Below are 12,191 nucleotides of genomic sequence, written 5' to 3'. Positions count from 1 at the left end.
GAGGCAAGCTCGGCGGTGGCTTGTTTGATGAGGAGGTTTACCCCCCCCCCCCAAAAAAAAAAATACAGAGAGAGGCCAGCACCAGGTTCCTGGGGACCCACCTGCATCGTGGAGCCGAGCGGGGCGTTTTCTGCCAGCCAGCTCTTCTTAGGGAGAAAAATGATTTGAGAAGGGAATGAGAGGCTTTGCTTCGCGTTCAYGTCTCTTTAGGACGTCGCCGGCTGTGGGGCTTTTTTTCTTTCTGTCTTTTTTGATGAGGTAGCAGCGTCTATCTTGTTTCAGAMTGAAACACTTTGCTGAAGGCGCTGAAAATCAGACAAGGGTTGGGAGAGGTTTCTCCCACTTGCTCTTCTTTTCTCCCCGGGAAATGGGCGAGCGGGAGCCGCAGTGGGCCATAAAACAYGCCTGAAGTTTAAAAAAAGCAGAGGTTGAGTTTGCTTTGGATCCTTTTTTTCCTCTGGGTGGGAAGAAAATGTTCAAAATGTGAAACGAAATTATAAAAAAGGGGAAGGATTCATGGGAAGCATGCAATGCAATGTCAGTTCTGTCCGTTTTTGGAGCAATTCACCACTTCTCTACCACGGACCGATCGCGGCGAYGGCACTGTCAATGAGGCGTCTCTTGTCTTGCCACCTAGGGGACGTCCAGCCCCCATCAGTCGGTGCTATGGAGGGGCTCGTGTTCCCCGTGCCGAGCTGTGCAAGGCCTCAGAGGGGACGTCGTCGCCGCCCCGCCGGCCGTCTCGTGTGGGCAGCGACGGGCGTTAGGCACTTTGCATCTGGCGAAAAGGGAAGGTGGCATTTACGCTCCCCGCGGAGGTGACGCAGCAGGGTCGCTGGTGCGTGGCAAAGCGCGGGGCAGAGCCTCTGCCTGCGTCCAGCCGTGCCCGCGGCGTGCACGGGGGACAGCCGTGTTCAGGGCTTGCAGGGCGCCGTGGTACCTGCGGGCACCGCGGTATAAATACCCCCGGTGAACATCTCCGGAGACGTGGGGGTGTGGGAGACACCTGCAGCTGGGAAACCCTGGCTGGAAAAGGCAATTTCAGGGTAGTCAAAACTAGTTTTCTCCTCTTTAAAGATGCCCCAAGCTGAGGTACTCCTCTAAGAGCTGGCCAGCGCTCCTCTCTCGGCATGCCGGGAKGGGACAGCGCTCCCGGGTACCACTTATTCATCGCTAGTCGGTTGTGAGAGGTATTTCCCTGGTGACCAGCTGATGGTGAAGTGTGTCTGGGAAATAATCTGCTTGGCGAGTGGGCACAAACATTCAATGAACGAGGTACCAGCCTTGTTTTCTGACTCTCTACCCCCGCTGGCTGGGTAATGAAAAATCTGATTTGTGGATGATTTGAAGAAAACTGCCACTATTCATCAGATGAATTATTTGCAAAGCCTAATTCAATCAGCTCGCAAACCCTAGAGGATGGTAGCGCTGCAGCAGCCAGAACTGCTCCGACCCCGGCCCCCCCCGTACGTGCTAAGCCACAGCCCCGGCGCCCCCCAAATGCAGGGGTTTGCACCCAGACGCTGGTGCCCTGGGATCATGCCCAAGCCGCTCTGAGCTCTGCTTTTCTAGACCTGATCTCCACCGGCACCCGGCACTGGCACTGGCACCCGCGGGGAGCCCAGCAGCCCTGCAGGAGCCGGCCGGCGCGAGAGCGCGGGGGACTGGCCGTGGCCGCAAACATCCGCGCCGGCCCCGCTGGCACGTGGGGCTTCTTGGCAGAGGCAGCAATTCCCCTCTCTCCCCTCCGCCTCCTGCTATCTTTGCAAGGCCTGATTTATGCACCGCACCTCGGCAGACAGGACTGAATGAGCACTAATAGGATCAGATGGATGTCGAGCTGTCGAATACCGTAGGGCCTGATTCAATCAGCGTCTGCTCACTCCCGGGCTCTTCCTTGCAGGATTTTAATAATGCCAGGCCTTGGCACCAGAAAATGAAGCCGTCCACGGCGGGAGCGGTGGATCTTATCGAGACTGCTGCTGTGGGAGCTATCCATAACCGCACACACGCAGCTGCCCCCCCCCAGAGAGAGCCAGGCGAGCGGCAGAGCGCCAGGCGGATGCCTGGCCAAAAGCACTCGGGTGCGGGGAGAAACCTCCCCTCCCGCCCGAGGCGGCGCTTCCCCCGCCCCGAGCTGCTCGTCTCGCGCTGTGCCTGGCGTTGCACGGCGAGCGCGGAGGGAGAAGCGGGCTGATTTCTCCCGTTGCTCCGTCTGACCGGTGCCCCACGGATGCCAGCGCCAGACCCCCAGTCCGGACCGCGGAGTGGGGAGCTGCTCTAAGCCAGGCGCGGCGACCGCGGGCAAAGCTGGCGAAGCTGCGTTTGAGCTGGCCGGCAGCGCTGCAGCATGCCATTTGTGCTCCTTTTCCCCTGCTCAGCAGACACATTTCCGCTCAGGAAAATCTCAGCAACTCTGCTGTTGTCCTTTGCTCTGGGAATTATTATTCTGTTGCCCTGGGAATTATTATTATGTCAAGACGACGCTCGAGTGTGCGTGCGCGGGTTGCTCCTTGCGCTGGGAGCTGGGCCACCTTGCAGCAGCTGCATCCCACCTGGGCACAGGCTTTTCTCAGCCGTTCGGGCTGCAAACACGTCAAAGCCGGACTTTGTGTCACAACAGGCGGCCACTGACTCTCCCCTCAATAGTGAGCTCACTTCAGAGCTCCAAGAAACTTCAGAGTCACGCTCCTCCCTTTCTGGAAGAGGGGCTGGTGGTTTCTTTCCTGCCAGAAAAGAGATGGGATATTTGTAGCCTAAACAGGTTTTTTATTCTCTCTTTTTGGCAGAATCTCACGTTCTGTCTCCTAAATATAAAACATTAAATGTTTAGGGTATCCTTTATTTTTCTCCTGCTTTTAAGTTTGTAATTCAAGCCAGATTAGCATGGTTTCCTCTTCTGTTTTATAGCCCCATCCTGGCCCCAAGCGAGCTCTCCTAATGCTCTCAGATGTTCCTCTAATGGATTACCTAGGCTGGAACTGGATACCCTTTCCTAATGGATTGCTAATAGCCTGTTTCTGGTTTTACAGGCTCCTTCAGTTAACTCACAACAGCAGCAATCTCTGGGCTCACACATATTATATCCCTGCAAGCACGTTCGTGTGCACGCAGCCAGGCAAGCGCAGGCGTCTGCAGAGAGCAGGCAGGTCCCCTCCGTGTGCAGTGGGGCGTGCGTGCACCGGGGACGCACCTCCCCGAGCCCCTCCGTCCCTCTGCGTTACAGGTGCTTCCCTGCAAACTGGTGCACGCCGGTCTGGGCACATCAGGTGCTTGAATTGGATGTGCTGGAAGAAGCTCTCCCAGCGCATCGAGCGCGGTGTAATTGCAGTAACGCCCCGGTGCTCACAGCAGAGAGCAGGAGCCCTCAGCAGGGATGCTCATGTCCTGGCAGAGGGGAGCAACGGCAGGCAAAGCCAGACACCGTCCAGGGTATCTTCATGGAGCCCCGGACCAGCCGTGCACCAGATCTGCTCATGCACCTCGGTGTTTGCTGGATCAGGACCCCGGCCCCAAGGCCACAAAGAGTTTATGTCCCTCTCCCAGCTCCTGCCACGTCAACTGGGCACRCAGGCGGGAGGCTTGGGCTGAGTCCTGGCAAGCTCAGTGCAAGCCCTGAGAAGGTATTTCTTGAGCAGTGCCTGAGCTGGAGGCCAGGCCCAGAGAGGGTTTCCTCCGCTGGATTGCCAGCAATTTGCAGATGCTGTCGCGAAGCCTAATTGAACCCATTGGCCGTGCTGACAACATGAAATGTTAACGAACCATGAGGCGGGCTGCGCCTCAGATCTTGAGATTTGCAGTAAAAGGTCATGAGATATTTAAAGCTAATAATGTGGTTGGGTTCTCTCCTTCCTCTTCTGTTTTGGAAGCATTAGAGCCACATCCCTGAGCATTTTCAAAGGCTGGAAACATCTTTCTTTAGCAAAAGCAAGAAGCTCACGTAATTCCATGACTCTAGGATCTTGGGCCCCGGAGCCCCACGTGCAGGGGTGTAATGCCGTGCACGCGTTCAGAGCACGACCTCCAGGCAAGGGCTGTCAGCTGCCATGCTGGCCTCACTACTGAGCACGAGGTGCGTTTTGAGACACGACTGATTTGCCAGAGATTTAGTAGTTTTGTTTGTTGGTTCCCAAGTGAGAAGAGACACGATGCCCTGGACTGGTCATGGTGAGTCCTGTGTCCTATTGCCGGTGATCACGGCTGGGGCGACAGCCAGGGTGGCTGTAGGGATTCACCCACCGCATCATCTCCCAAGGCAAAGTGAATCTTGCAGGCTGTCTCTGAAAGCTCCTATTTTGGGGCAGGCTGAAATAACCTGAAAGGGTCTGCTAATGCGTATCCTGCGCACCTCCGTCCGTGCTGGGGCGACGGGAGGGACGGAGCCAGGGAAGGCAATCAGTGCAACAGCCCCCCGCAGCTCCGTCTCCGTCGATGTGGCCACAGGGTCACTTTGCAGCCTGCCTGCTGTGTAGAGCCCGTCGGCGTACCCCGGGCCTCTGCCGCTCTGCCTGTGCTTCTGCTCCGTGCAAGGCAACCTTTGCGGGGAGGTCACCCTGACCGAGTTCGCTTACAGCTTCACGCCTGGGAGCTTTTATTGCAGCACTTCTCTCCCTTCCCCTCCCGGCTGCAAAGTCAGTGATTAAAACAGGAGGAAAAAAAAAAAAAAGAATTAATAGGGGGGAGCAAAATGTTGAGGTTGTAATAATGTCACTCGCAGCTCGTCGTGGAACGGGCAGGGCTGGAGCAGAGAGCCTCAGAGGAGGATGGAGGTGGGAAATGCTCAGAAATCACCTTTTTGTCCCCCAGCTCTCCTCGATTAGCGGCAGGCAGGGCTTGGGCGCTCTCAGCTCCCGCAGGAACTGCTAGCCACCATGAAGTACTCAGCACCTGGCAGGATCAGGCCTCCAAAGGCAGCTCTGATGGTGCAAGTACCACTGACCAGTAGAGCACACAGGCACACGCGTGCATGCATGCGCACACTTGCACGCTCGCACAGCTGCGCACACACACGATTACTCATGCAAGATGAGCTTCCCCCTGCTTGCACGCAGGAAATGTCAGGCACGTGCGCGTCCGCTCCCTCCGCTGCCCACACGCTCGGTGCATCCATCTGCTGCGYACGCCGTCGCCTGCACCCCGGGAAGCGCGCGGTGCCGCTGCCTCCCTGTTTGTTTGCCGGGCAGCACCTTCCCCGCGTGGTCTAGTCCCCGCGTGAGAAATAGCTCCAAAGAGGAAGCGGCCCTGGCTTGCTTTCTGCAGCCTTCCCAGCGCTGAATCAGCCCCAGCCGAAGCCGCCATGGAGGGGGCTGCTGCGGGGCCGATGCGTCGGCAGCCAGCGCCCCGCACGGCCTCGGGGGTCCGACCCGGGCAGGGCTGGACAGGCGGCGGTGACCCCGAGCATCCCAGCTCCCGGCCTCCCCAGGGCAGCGGGAGTTGTCGCTCGGCAGGAGGGCAAGGCGCATCCGGAGCAGGAGTCTGATCATTAGCGAGATTACAGCTCCGCTTTCAGAGACGCTCTTTATTTCAAGCCCGAAGGGAGCCGTTCAGCCTCATCGAGTGTGATAYAACCCAGGCTGCCGAAGAGCCCTGAAATAACTCTTCCTCCCAGGCCAGCAGCTGTGGCTGAGCAGCAGCAGCAGCGGAGTGCAGCAGCCTTTCCCGGGGAGACGGCAGGGATCGCGCCTCGGCCCTCGCCCTCGCTGGGCTCCTTCCGCAGGGCAAGTCGAAGCCCGCCGCGAGCCGTTCCCCCCGGGATYGCGGAGGCTGAAAGCACCCAAAAGCAGGCTGCATGACTGCAGCCGCCTCCAGGAGCCCCGTCCCGCTCCTGGTTCCCATTTCCTCCGGCAGATGCTCAGCCAGCCGTCACGATCCAGGACACCCGGGAACCATCCCGCTGCCTCTGGGGAGCATCAGGAGGAGGGGGAGAGGGGCCGTGCGGCGACCGTGAAGGAGCGGGATGCGCGGCGGGAGCTCTTTGCGTCCCTCCATGAGACACGCGTGTGGCTTTCCCTCCRCATTTCCCCCGTGCGCTTTTGGTGGCAGTGGCCCCAGATTGCTGGCGCTGGTGCTGGCGCTGCTGGAGGCCACGTGCTTTGCAGCAGGCACGCGGGGACCGCAGCGTGCAGCAGTCCTTTTAGATGAAGCGGTGATGGCAGGAGCAAAGGGAAAGCCGAAGAGGTAACCTGGTGTCTGCCACTGCCTGGTTTTCCAACTGTGGGATTCACCCCACGCCGGGCACCCGCCTTGGTGGGGACCCCCGGCGCCGGGTGGAGGTGTCTCCGTCGCGGGACTGGYGAGCCGCAGTGCTGAGGAGGAAGGGGTTTGGGCTGTGCTTGTGCTCCCTCCCCTCCAGAAAGGTGCACGGCTTCTGCAGGAAAGATTAATGTCTCTCCTAACTTGAAACCTGTCCGTCGCCAGGTAAAGCTGGGCCGTTCCGAGGGCTGCCCACGGGAACCAAGGGGCGTGCAGGGCTGGGGGCCAGCTCGGGTTGGGGATAAAAGCAGTTTGCCCTTGGGTGGGAAGCAGCTGACTTTCTYTGCAGGGAGGAGGGGAAATATTTAGGTCTCCTGGTCAGGACCAGGAAAGTTCCCATGCACGCCGGTGTCCGAGCTGGGCCCAACGGCCCCTTCGTGGGGGCCCGGCAGGTTGCGGTGCTGGCACCGGTGGAGGGGTGGCTCCGGGTCATGGGACAGACGGACGTGAGCCCCGCTCCCCCAGCGCAGCGGAGGAATTGCACGGCTGGTTTTCCAGCAGCAGTGCACACACACACACACACACACACACACCCCGCTCCGTGCTGGGAGCCGGGATGGGGAACGGGAGGTGTCAAGGAATGGAAAGCAGAGCCGCAGCGGCGGGGGAGCCGGCAAACACATTTTCATGTGGGATGCAGAGGGAGAGGCATCCGATCCGCCCCCCCCCCTCGCTCCCCCTCCACCTCCTTCAAACGCACGCCAGCCTCCGGCACAGCTGCCGGGGGAGGAAGGGGTTTGGGTCCCCCCCCCCCCCCCAAAGGCCATCTGGGCTTCGGGCCTGGCTGTGCAGCACCCTGTTCCCCAGTAATTGCTACCTGGCGGAGCCGTACCAGGAGCGCGGCCCGGGTGGGAACGGAGCACAGTGACCTTTTTTACTGCCGGGGCACCGTGGCAGGGTGGGCCGGGGCGGCCGGGAGGGTAGTTGCTTCGTTAACTCCTGCCGTGCTGGGCGGGAGCGTGCCGGGGGCCGTGGCGGGCGGCGGAGCTCCCGGCTCGCCCTGGTTCCCCCCCAGCACGTGCTGCAGCCGCGGGCGAGCGAAGGGCTCCGCAGGGATTTGCCAGCGGCAAGGCTGATGCAGGGATGGGGAGAGGCTGCCACTGCCCAGGCTGTGGGCGTCCGTCCTTCAGCAGCCGCTGTCTGTCCGTCGGCAGGCCAGCACGGGGCCGCGGGTGTTTCCGAAAGGGCTGATGGGGGCTGTGTGGCCGCAGCAGGGGCTGGGATCCTGGCCCGCGCCGTCTTAGGCAAGCTGTCGGCTGACCTAGTGTGTTCAAGGGCTTTTTTTTTTTCGTTTCTCCTTCTTTTTTTTCCTTTTCTTTTTGCAATGCTAATAGCTCTGCATTGCACTGGCTACTGATCCCTCATTAATCTGGGCAGCGCTTCACAGCCAGCCGGAGTGACTTTTGGCAGGTGCACAAAGGCAGGCTGCGAAAGGCAGCCCCCGTCCAAAAAAATTACCATGCGCAGCCTTCCTCCGACTTTTGTCTCTGGGAGGCAGGGACGCGGATTAAGGAATTTCTCCCTCTCCCTTTGAAGCTGTGTGTCCATCCGTCCCCCCACGACCTGCCCTGTCCCCCGCCGCCAGGCTCTCCCTGGCCGTGTCCGCTTGGACCCGCTCGCCATGTGCTTCCCCATCTGCTGCTCCTGCATTGCCGCACGGAACCGCGGGTGCTGGTGGAGGGACTTTCGCACCCACCATGGCTAAGCCGGCCCCCGCCAGACAGGTCCTGCAGTTGCCCAGCTCGGAAATGCCTCTTGCAAACCTTGAGCCACAGTGAAGCCCTTCCCAGTCCCGGCCAGYGCTCGCAAGGGTAGCGGCGGCTCCTGTGTTGTGTGAGCATCAGCTGGGGGCTGAATCTGGGGAGTTGGGGGGCTCAGCTCGGCTCTTCCTTGCTAAGTGCAGCCGGGGGATCGGGGCAGGTGGCTTTGCTGGCCAGCAGATGTGTGGGGAGAGATGGATGCTGAAGTCTTTTCCCCCCTTTTTTTCCAAGGAGCTCAGGCAGCATCCTCCCAGGTCCGACAGGGACATCCCCCCAGGGCCAAGGGCAATGTCCTTCCCAGAGCCTGGGGGACACCCTTCCAGCAAGGCACAACACGTGCCAAGGTCTGCTCAACCTCGCTGTGCCTGCAACGTCCCATCTGCAAACACTCAGCTGCAAACTGGCTGCATCTGGGGAGAGGCCRGAAGAGCTCCCAAGTGGAATTACTCAGCCTGGATGGCTCTTTGGGCTGGAGAAAATTCTCCGGAGCATCATCCAGGCCAACGGGAGTTCAGTGGTACTGACTTGTCCCCAGGTCTTGCCCAGCCTGCTTACTGCAGGTCTCAAGGAGCAGCCGGGAGASTTTGGAGGGTGCCAAGAGACCTAGAGAGACCCACATGCCAGCCGGATAACACAGTCTTTCTGAGCCCCGTGCTTGTTCTCTGCTTCCAGGGCAACCCCATCGCAGCGTGGACCAGGCTGGGAGGAACGTGCTCACTGGGGGCTGGCAGCTGATACAGCAAGGTTTCATTAATTGTCATTAGGAATCAGTCGATCTCGRTCGCCTTGCATCACCAGGCAGCGTGGCAGGTCCATACGAGAAGTTGGTGGATGCCGCCAAGTGGCCATGTGTTGACCGGCTGCCGCAAGCCGTCCAGGCGGTCCCGGTGGCTTGGCGTGCACGGTGCTGCACGTATGGCAGGGTGCGCCTGCAAGCAGTGCGCCGGAGAGAGGCAACCGGAGCCCGTGGCAGAGGCRGGTGGCAACCTACACGCCGGGCAGCCGCAGGTCTGCCTGGCATGGTCACGCCATGCCACGTGGCTGCTAGCAGGTCCCTTGCGGAGTGTGAGGCCTTGTCACGCATGGGACACAGAGGCCGGGAGAGGGGAAGGAGGAAAGGGCAGAATCAGTGCAGGCAAAGCGCAGCTCGTGTTGCCAGCTCGGTGCAGAGAGCGAGCATGAGAAGAGGGAACATGTAATGACTGCAATTACCATCTACCCTCATTACAGCCTGCCGGCAGCATGGGGGTCTGCTTTGACAGTGCCTGAGCGAGGAGCGGACGGAGAGGGGAGCGTGGTGCGCGTGAGGGGAGTGGCATTCGGCGCATCCGGACAGCACCGAGCTGCAGGCCTGATCTTTCAGGAGCAGCGGCAGGACTCAGCCCAGCAGATTGCCCTGGCCCAACTCGGCTCTTGCTCCCTCTGGCCAAGCCCGAGTCACATCTGTGCAGCTCCAGGCTTCTGCTGTCCCTGCCAGCGCAATGTCCCAGTGTGCTCCCCTCTCCGGGATGTGTATGGCACGCACTGCTTTTAACCTGACAGATGGGAGAGGTGACTTGTGATCCTGTGGTTCTCCTGTCCTGCCTACATGTCCTCAGGTGCCTGGGTCATGAAGGTTTGTCCCTATAGGAACAGGGTGCAGAAGTTGTCTCCTGAGCTCTGTTGGGTGCAGTGGTGGGTGCCAGGAGCCCCTTCCCTTCTGGGAACCCCGATCTAGTTTGGGCTTTGGTCCTGGGAAGAAGATGGCTGAAGGTTGGCAGGGCTGGTGGGATGGATCTCACCCAAGACTGAGTCAGAGGATGCACAGCTATGTCCTGCAAGAGGGACAMGCACCATCCTTTTCTTCTTTTTCTCTTCCTCTCTTCTGCCCAAGCATCACAGAATTTCCATGTTCATCCATCCTATAAAAGAAGTGGACTAAACCCCTTTTCTCCAGGAGGGATGGCTTTGTCCAGCTCTGGGAAGGGTCCCAGACCCTGCTTTCAGGACTAGAGGTAGCATGCGCCACCCCAGGGCTGGTTCTCAGCCTCTTCAGCTTGCTGGAAATACCGGGAGAACCAGGGGAAAGACACCCCAGGTTTGCTGGGGTCACCCATCCCTGCCCTGTGTGGGGAGCCCCTGTTGCTTCTGGGATTTCTCTAGAGGCACCATGCAGGGCGATGGGTGTCACAGGGCCTCCAGGCCCCTTGAGGCATGGTCCTGCCTTGGGTGATGGCTTTCATCCCTGCTTCTCCTGGTACTGCAGCTTCAGCAGGCCTTCAGGAGCTGGAGGGAGAGTGGCTGCGGTTAAGGAGCATGGGCACAGATGCAAGCCTTGCCACCTCTCAGTGCCTCAGTTTCCCCATCTGTGCCATGCAACAGCTCCATCCCAGCTAGCAGAGATGCCAGATGGTGTGGGGCAGAGCGCAGCCCGTAAGGGCTCTGGTCCTGTGCCACCCCCTCTCTCCCGTGCTGCCCTTTTGCTCTGCTCAGCTCCTCTGCAGGAGGCTGGTGGTCCCATCCTGCCCACCAGCTCCTTGGCAGCCCCCACGCTGCCCACAGCCATGGGCCCTTTCATCTTGCACTCCTTCCCAACTGCCTGGAAACGCCTGGCACTGCCATGGCACCTCCAGCTACCCGCCCCAACATCAAACAGACTCCTTGAGACCCTGCGACCCACTGTGGGGTGACCTACACCCCCTGAGCTGGCCTGCCAGCTGGCATCTGCCTTGGGAGAGCAGACCCATGCCTCCCCATGAGCACAGCACAGGCTCGCTGGCATGGCCACATCCCTTGGCAGTTGCCCATGGGGTGCCCTTACACCCCCAGAGCAGTTGGCCCTTTGCTGAAGGACTTGGACCCTAGGGGAGGTGGCTGGTGTGTGATTTCTTCCCCGGGGTTGGTGTGCCCATGTCACGGTGGGACGGTGTCCACCAGCTGGCAGGACTAGACCTGGGCTTTTTAGGGCTCGGGCATGTCTCAGGTTGGCACAAGACCTGCAGTGAAACCGCTAGGATCCCACATTCGCATTGCACCAGCGCTGTAGACGGCTGCAAGGAGAGGCCGGAGGGACTCAGAGTCCCTCCGTACAGCCTGCCAAAGTGCAGCAGTCTCGCTGTCCTGGTTCACCCGTTTCCAGCCAGGAGAAGGGGCTCTGATAGTGCAGCTCTCCTGGCTGATTTCTCATGGGCCTCCGGGGTGTGATCTAGGGACAGGCAGAGGTTTTCAGCTCCATCTTGCTCCTGTTGTTGAACCGAGCTCTTAATAAAACTCAGCTGTCGGTGTCCCCAGGCAGTGGGCTCCTGGGACTGAGTCTTCTTCCCGGTGGCTCAGGGAGACTCCATGGGCTCCCCATGGGTTGTGCAGGTGAGGGTCTACCTACCCCTACCCATGAAATACCCCTCACTCTGCCCAAACGCCCTCCCAGCCAGCCAAGCCAGGTACGAGGGCTTGCTGGGCAGAAAGGAGGTTGTGACATCTGCCCTGGCTCTGTGTCCCGTTCCGGCAAGGCAGCATCTTACCTGGACCTGGGTGTCTTGGGTTACCCAAGAGGTGCGCTCAGCCCCACGAGTGCCTCAGGAGGGCTCGGAGGCCAACCTCGCAGCACCCCGCTTCGCCAGCTGAGCAGATGGGCTGCGTCAGACCCCCGCGATCCCTCATCCCCTCAGACGTGTTTATTATCAACATGTGTCTGGAGAGAAGGTGGTTTGTGTCAGCCGGGACGCAGCGGGGAGAAGAGGGGTTGCTGAGAGGGATGCCTGGGGCAGCAGAGGGGTTAGGGGCCCCCATGTCTCCTCTGTCCCCCCAGCACTGGGCTGGCGGTCCCTGCACTGCTGACACCCCACTGTTGGGCAAAGCAAGCAGTTGGGAAGGGGTTGGCATGGCCAGCTTGGAGCAGTTTTCATTGCAGCCTAGGGATGCTGTGGACTTAGTGCGCCTGCTGTTGCAAGGCATAAACTGTGCCCTCTCCACCACATCTGTGGCACAGCAGTATGGACAATATCATCATCTAGCGCAGCCCCCCTGGAGCCCCAGAAATGGCCTGGTGGGGGGAGCAAAGGAGGTCAGGGATCTGCTCTGACCCTCTGCTTTGCTAAAAGACCTCAAGTGCTTCAGAGGAGAGAGGCTGAAAGCATCCTAATGCAGAACTTAAGCCTGGAGTGCAAATAGGAAATGCAGAATACCACACTCAGGCAGTGC

The 12,191-nt window shown here is 59.9% G+C and overlaps 1 protein-coding gene across 2 annotated transcripts in view; it reads left to right on the top strand.

The window, feature by feature from the left end:
* Positions 1-12,191, top strand: part of CNTFR (ciliary neurotrophic factor receptor) — a 235,976-nt gene that overhangs the window by 220,542 nt on the left and 3,243 nt on the right. The gene's annotated exons all lie outside the window — the stretch shown is intronic.

Source organism: Apteryx rowi, unplaced genomic scaffold, assembly GCF_003343035.1.
Source record: "Apteryx rowi isolate R43461 unplaced genomic scaffold, aptRow1 scaffold_289, whole genome shotgun sequence".
NCBI lineage: Eukaryota > Metazoa > Chordata > Aves > Apterygiformes > Apterygidae > Apteryx > Apteryx rowi.
This window is presented reverse-complemented; position numbering and strand designations above follow the sequence as displayed.